The 7,556-nt window shown below is 40.6% G+C and overlaps 1 gene segment (V, D, J or C); it reads right to left on the bottom strand.

Annotated features, from left to right (window-relative positions):
• Nucleotides 1-5,779: 5,779 nt before the first annotated feature.
• On the bottom strand, nt 5,780-6,204 carry LOC307014371 (immunoglobulin heavy variable 1-24-like). The segment is given in 2 exons: nt 6,162-6,204; nt 5,780-6,084 (listed from the first exon to the last, which is right to left on the bottom strand).
• Between the last annotated feature and the right edge of the window lie 1,352 nt (nt 6,205-7,556).

Below are 7,556 nucleotides of genomic sequence, written 5' to 3'. Positions count from 1 at the left end.
TTTTTAAGTAATACATTTTGGTCGCTCACAGTGACTAAAGGTGCAATTTTCACACTTAATTTATATTATATGATCTCACTAAAATGAATGGAAAGCTTATCAAATAAAGTGCTTAAATCACTAGTGGATACATGATCATCGAATTGATACACAAAATCAGCCTAAAGATCCTCCAGGAACCTTAATTCAAATGGGTTCTTTCGGAACCAGTTTTCATACTGAAGAATCCCAAACTTGGACTATCTACCATCCTTAACTGAACTTCACCGGCTGTTTCAGGAACCGTCAACGACACCTGTTCTTCTCTGTGTTCTTCTGCCCCTGTCGTCTCTGCTTGTACACTAGCTTGCTCTGCCTCATCCTAAATTACATTTAACTTTTTTCCCCGACTGAACATCTCTAGGCTAGTTAAGTGTGTTGCTTATGCGGCCGCCTAAGCAGTAAAGAGCTGTGGGAAACCCTGCGAGATATTCCATGTGAAAAAGAAATCAAATCTGACATTAACTTTGTGAATATAAGAAAGGTCTAACCTGACGTTGGTTACTATAGCAGCTAGTACTAGCTGCCTGGCGTTAGGCTAGTTAACAAGAAAAAAAACGTAAGCTCCCAAACTATAACTCTGTTGTTATCGCCTCTGTCCAGAGATTACACATTTGGTGACATATCAAAAGTATTCTTGACTTACCTTCAGTGGTACTTTTTGTCCTCTTAAAGCCGAAGTAGTCCCTCAGGTCAAGCTGTCCTTGTCGCTTACTGGCCATGATGCTTGCACAGGCTGCGCTGCTATCGTTGACGCTGACTGACTTGACATCAATTTCGTGATCGTGATATGTGCACGAGCCCCTCGTCAACAGTATTTTAGCGGCTAAAATAATGTGGACGAGGGGCACGTGACGTGCACATATAAAATGTAGAATGTTGAAAATTAAACATTGGCAATATTTCCACATTAATTGATCAAATAACAGGGGATGGGAAGGGGGACAAGGGGGATGGTTTTGACCATTTTAATACCTAAGGGGGATGCCATCCCCCCCCATCCCCCCTCAACTCGACTACTGTGTACAGGTCAGTTTGTGGGACTGTCCAGGGAGCTTTACCACCGCTTCAGACTCAGTCAGAGTCTGACTGCAAACACCTGGAGAGAAAAGCAGTTTGATCACAACAGAGCCAAACATAAAGCTAAGAAAAAGAAGAGTGCAGGAGTATGTGCTCACCAGAAATCCATGAAAGCATCAGAAACATTAAACATGTAGCTAAAGTCATAGTGGAAATGTGTTGTGTGTGCTGCGGTGGTTTGAGCTCTCCTCTTCAGTTTGCAGTGAGATACATAAAGATGGAAAAGATTAATATTTGCATTGGCTCCTCCTCTCAGTGCTGAAAATGAAGAATATTTAAATTAATATTTAAATTCTGATAAAATGAACAATCTGCCTAAACTGTTTAGCTGTTTTATATAGAAACCATTCGTTATCAAACAAGACACACAGGAAGAAATGCCTGAGATACTGAAATCTGTTTGAGGGAGAACTAAATGAACTCATGAATCTGCAGTGACTGCTGATCCAGCTCTTAAAATATTTGGTGTGTGTTATAATGAAGCAACCTCTCAAAGGGAGAGAGTATAAACCTGTAGTTCAGTCCAGGGTCTGAGTGTGAGTTAAGATCAGTGAGAGCAGCAGATCTGAGTGTTTCATTTTACTGAAAGAGGAGAGGGGAACTCAACACTGACTGCCATCTCGTGTCTTTATGAGAGCAGCTGCTCCATGATATGCATTCATGGTGCTGAGACGTGTTCATGTAGTGTTTATTTTATTCCTATTTGGATATTGTTCTCAGCGGATTCTTTTTTTTGTTTTGTCCTTGGCTATTTTGTTTGGCAGTAATCAATTAATCTAGATTGTTTTTTAATTTATTTAAATTGCTGGTAATTTATGAACTCTCTCAAGGCTGAATTTCATCATTGTATTATATACAACCAAAGCAAAAGATAACTGAAGAATATAATTCATTTTAAGGATCTTTCTAAGATAAGGATGAGGTCTGTAGGTTTTTGTACAGCTGCTCAATCAGCTTCAGTCACTGTGTGTCGAGCACAGTAATAAACAGCAGAATCTACAGCCGTCAGACTGCTCATCTGCAGATACAGCTGCTGTCTGTTGTTGTTTCTGGAGATGGTGAACCGGCCTTTCACTTATTCAGAGTAGTAGATACTATCACTATCATATTCAATAATCGCAACCCACTCCAGTCCTTTCCCAGGAGCCTGTCTGATCCAAGCCATCCAAGAGCTACCAAAGTCAACTCCAGAGCCTGTGCAGGTCAATCTGTGAGATTCTCCAGGCCTTTTAGTCACTGAATCAGATTCTGTCAGAGTCTGACCATCAACACCTGTAAAGAGGATGAAAACACATCTGGTGAAATAAAATGGTGAACCAATTAGAAGCTGTGTTAGATAAAGATCAGTAAAGATGTTGACCTGTCCAGCAGACAGTGAGCAGCAGCAGTCCTGTCCTATAGTCCATCATGTTAAACTGTGTGTCCTCTGTCCTGTCCTCCTGTCTGCAGTCACATAAGTAGAGGGGGAGATATCTGAGTTTTGCATTGACTCCTCCTTTCTGATTGAACATTGTCCTATTGTAACACTAATATTTATTTTAAGAAAATATCGCTTTAAATGTTGATTTTGTGAACATTTTAACCTGATGTCAATGTTATCCTTATATTGCTTCGTTACATTTACTGTTCTTATTTAATTGAGTTTCTTCCGATGCAACTTGAATTTCTGCGGCTGTTTATTGAAAAAGGGTATTCAAATGTTATGATTTAGTTTCATATCATGGATCGTGTAAATCACGTAGCAGGCTAGGTTTGAAATAGACAAACAGAATCCCATACTTTTTATCAAAGCTGATCGATACAGCAATTAATGCATTTGTTTTATGAGAAATTGTGACATCCAAAGAAATTTAAGTTTTTGATCGTAGCTTGTATTGATTGATAGTTTTAGGGTTAGACATTCAGGAATAAACATCTGACATTTAGAGCAATTCATCTACTGAAACCAATTCAGCTGATTTTATTTCATAAGGTCGACTTGAAAAGTTTAATTTTCAACAATTTGAAATTTGTATATATGTCTTGTTATTCTGGGAATACATACTGTAATGTATCAGTGATTATAACCTCTAAATCTTTAAACTGATGATGTAACAGTGAGCTGGTGTTTTGATCATTTCTGGTCTGAGGGCTCCTCCTCTGGTGGCTTCATGTTACAAGTGTTCAGGCTCTGAGGGGTTTTTGTTCAGCTCTACTGATGGTGTGTGTCACAGTGTGTCTCTGGCACAGTAATACACAGCAGAGTCTCCAGGCTGCATGCTCTGTCCGTTCAGAGTCACTGTGTTGCTGGAAGAGTCTAAGTCGATACTGAACTTGCTCTTCAGTGAATCTTTGTAGAATGAATCTCCAGTGTATTTGCTCCCTATCCACTCCAGTCCTTTCCCTGCAGGCTGTCTGATCCAGGCTGTGAAGTAGCTGCTAACAGAATAAGAGACCTGACAGGTGATGATCAGACGTTGACCTGGCTGCACAGTCACAGAGGCTGGCTGTATCAACTGCTCACACTTCACACCTGTGGAGGGAAACATGTTGAATAGTGAGCGAGGTTAATAACAGTGAGCAGTCAGTGTGAGCGTTCTGTCAGTGTCTCTGCCTCAGTGAGACTCACAGGATCCAGCAGCCAGCAGCAGCAGCAGAGCTACAGAGAACATGGTTGGTGTTGAAGGTGACCTGATGGAGCTTCTCTTCTTCTGCTGCAGCTGACAGCATGATATCAAGTCTTTATAGCAGACTGTGAGGAAGTTCACTTTGCATAGAGAGGGACACTGACAGGCTATAAAAGAGGGACGGATTGTCCTGTCAAGAGTTGCCTTTTGGATTTGTGTTTGGACATATGAAAGAACATTAATTTTTTTAAAACAATAAATGAAAATGATCTTTTTATTTCTAATCAAATCTCAGACAAATAGTATATGTATTGTCTGATGTAACTTTGGTAGCTGCTTTCTGATGGAAGCAGTTTTATTGAGGCAATATTTCCTTCAGTGTTTTGATGATGTTGAGCTCAAGGTCTTTTTTAATGAGTGTAGATATCCTTTTTGTATACTATGATTGAATGCTTATATATCCTTAAATTATAAGGATTAATTTCAAGTAATTTATCAGTTACTTGTGTTTTAAACTTAAGTAAGTTGTAATCATGCATTCTGCAAACCATTGGCTGCCCATCCACATACTGGAAACATCATACTTATATATATATTATTGATACCTTTTGTTAAATAAATGAATAATGGGATATTATTGATGCAGGAAAGCTTCAAGACTTTCACTGTTATTGTCATCTGTCTTTTTATCCTCTACTGCCACCTGTTGGTGCTTGTGAAAATGAAAGAGTTAGAGGTTTTTGTAAAGCCTCTGGGCTTCCTTTAACCAGTGTGTGTCTCTAGCGCAGTAATACACAGCAGAGTCCTCTGGCTTTAAGTTGGACAGCCTCAGATGCACCATGCTGTTGCTATCATCTCTACTGATTTCTACACGTCCCTCCACACTGCTGGCATATTTGTTCTTACTGGAATCAGAGTAGCCTCTCCCTATCAATTCCAGAGGTTTTCCAGCAGGTTGTCTGACCCAGATCATAACACAGCAACTAAATGTGAAGCCAGATCCCCTGCAGGAGAGACTGAGAGTCTCCCCAGGCCTCTTCACTACTGAAGAGGAAGGAATAGACTCCATACTCTGACCTGTACAACCTGATGAGATACAAAAGAGAAATGATCACTAACACACCAAAACAGGGCTGAATCACTGACTGACCATCAGTGGAAGTTGTCTGATAAAAGATAAAACATCAATAAGCAGGAGAGCTCACAGGGCAGAGAGAGAGCAACCAGCAGAAGAGAGAGAGTGTTGATCATCCTGAGACTGGAGATGTGACCTCTGATGCTCCACACAAAGTACAGAGCAGTCAGACAGAAGTACTCTGCACACACCGGAAATTTGCATCAGGATAGCATGGGGAGGGAGGGGCTTTTCCAGGGACTTGTAGTTTGATCTAATTGACTCAATTATTTGTCTGTATGCACTTATCCATATGTGTCTTTTAAAACAAATTATATTCACTTATCCTTGTATTTGACAACCAACAATAAACTCAGCGTCATGTTCCCTTATTGTTTTGAAGTATTTTATCCATGCCAAAAAATTAGCCATGGTCCCATAAAACGAGTGGTTGAGTAATTTGGTTATTGAGTATTTGTTGGCTTTTGTTGGTGGTTCGTATCCTTGCACTTCTTACAGTTACACAGTAAAACCCAACAGTGTCCTTCGGCTGCAGAAAAAGTCTCTAAGGATGTATAAAAGTCACCATAGTTGATTTAGCTATGATTGTGTTGCCATTATTTAATTTATTGTAAAAACATTTCCTAAAACTCTCAAAATGAGTAGCTGTTATTTCAGTAAAAATAATTCTGTAATTAAACCAAAGTGTTCACTGGATTCTAATGTACGTTGTACAGGGTTATCCTTTCAAAAATGCAGGTATTGCTGTGAGTCATGACTCTCAACGCAATAACACACATGTTTTTCTAAATGAAATACATGTCATTATCAGCTGGCGATCATCCAATGGGAATTGTGTTTTCACAGCCCTGACATGCTTCAGGTTTTCATACAGGGATCAGTGTTGTTCAGTTTGTGTACAGCGTGGTAGTCGAGTGTGTCACCGTGTCTCTCGTGCACAGTAATAAACTGCAGAGTCTTCTTGTGTCAGACTCTTCACCTCTAAGTACACAACATTTTTGGAAGTGTCTTTGGTGATGGAAAACTGGCCTTGCAGTCTTTGGGCAAATATGGTTCCAGTTCCACTATCAATGCGTCCGATCCACTCCAGTCCTTTCCCTGGTTTCTGCCTGATCCAGTGCAGCCAAGCCAGAGGAAGTCCTTCCACCTTACAGGACAGAGAGACTGGTTCTCCTGCTCTGCTGACCACCGGCTCTGAGGAGGTGAGGGACTGGCCCTGAGCCGCTGAAAGAGACGCAGAGTTTAGATGATGGGGAACCAGCAGGTCTTCTCCTCCTCTGCTGGACACCGACTTCACTCACCTGAAACCAGAGCCAGGAGGACCACGCTTTGTACCAATGTCATGGTGGGAACTTGTCAGAGTCTGCAACAACAGAGGCTGTATGAAGGATATATATTGTGCTCGCAGAATGGGTGGGGATTATCCATCAGTGTGTTGGGATTTGCATTTTTTGGGGGGGTCACAGTGTTGATACATAAATACTTAATTTGTGAGAGAAGGAGGAGTGCTGAAATATGAGAGAAGCTCCATAACAGACCCAAAGATAAGATGTTGTTTAGTCTTTTTTACTTGTTGGTATTTGCATTTCTGACAGACTAACAGTGTGGTGGGTGATTTAATGTATACAAAACAAGCTGCACTGTCAGTCTCATACTTTCATTTGAAAATGATAGGTCACCTCAGTGAGGGGGATTACTGCAGCAACATGTCACTCAGGAAGACATAGATTTTCTCCCAGAAAGGGAAAGTTTGTCTTATTGCAGAATGATTTATTTATCCAGCTTACACCACACTGCACAATCACAAGAACAAACAGCCATTCTTCCTTCTGTGTATCATGAATTTATTTTAGACTTGAGATTAACACTTGAGGCTGCTGCACTTCCAACTGAATGTGAGTAATGTGACAGAAATGTCTACATTTAGTTTTTCGTTTTGCCCATACATGAAACATACATTTAGAAGATGATTATTCTTTCCTTGGCTGTTCTATGAGGAAATAACATTTTTTAAGACATTTGTATTTATTAATGTGTTTTATAACTTGGCTCAGTAGCAACTCTTGTTTCCCTTTTCATAAAACTATAACAACAACAATATTTAGTCAAAGTATAATTCTCTTTGTATCAACACATCAAGGATGAGGTCTGTAGGTTTTTGTACAGCTGCTCAACCAGCTTCAGTCACTGTGTGTCTCGAGCACAGTAATAAACAGCAGAGTCTACAGCCGTCAGACTGCTCATCTGCAGATACACCTGCTGTCTGGTGTTGTCTCTGGAGATGGTGAACCGGCCTTTCACTGACTCAGAGTAGTAGATGTGGCTACTGCTAGTAGGGTGCATAATAGCAACCCACTCCAGTCCTTTCCCAGGAGCCTGTCTGACCCAGGCCATCCAGTAGCTACTGAATGTGAATCCAGAGGCTGTACAGGTCAATCTGTGAGATTCTCCAGGCCTTTTAGTCACTGAATCAGATTCTGTCAGAGTCTGACCATCAACACCTGTCAAGAGGATAAAAACACATCTGGTGAAATAAACTGTTGAAACAATTAGAAGCTGTGTTAGATAAAGATCAGTAAAGATGTTGACCTGCCCAGCAGACAGTGAGCAGCAGCAGTCCTGTCCTATAGTCCATCATGTTAAACTGTGTGTCCCCTGTCTTCTGTCCTCCTCTCTGCAGTCACATAAGTAGAGTG

The sequence above is a fragment of the Notothenia rossii genome, assembly GCF_949606895.1.
Source record: "Notothenia rossii genome assembly, chromosome: 8".
Lineage (NCBI taxonomy): Eukaryota > Metazoa > Chordata > Actinopteri > Perciformes > Nototheniidae > Notothenia > Notothenia rossii.
The sequence above is the reverse complement of the archived record's forward strand: the minus strand, read 5'-3'. Positions and strand labels throughout refer to the sequence as shown.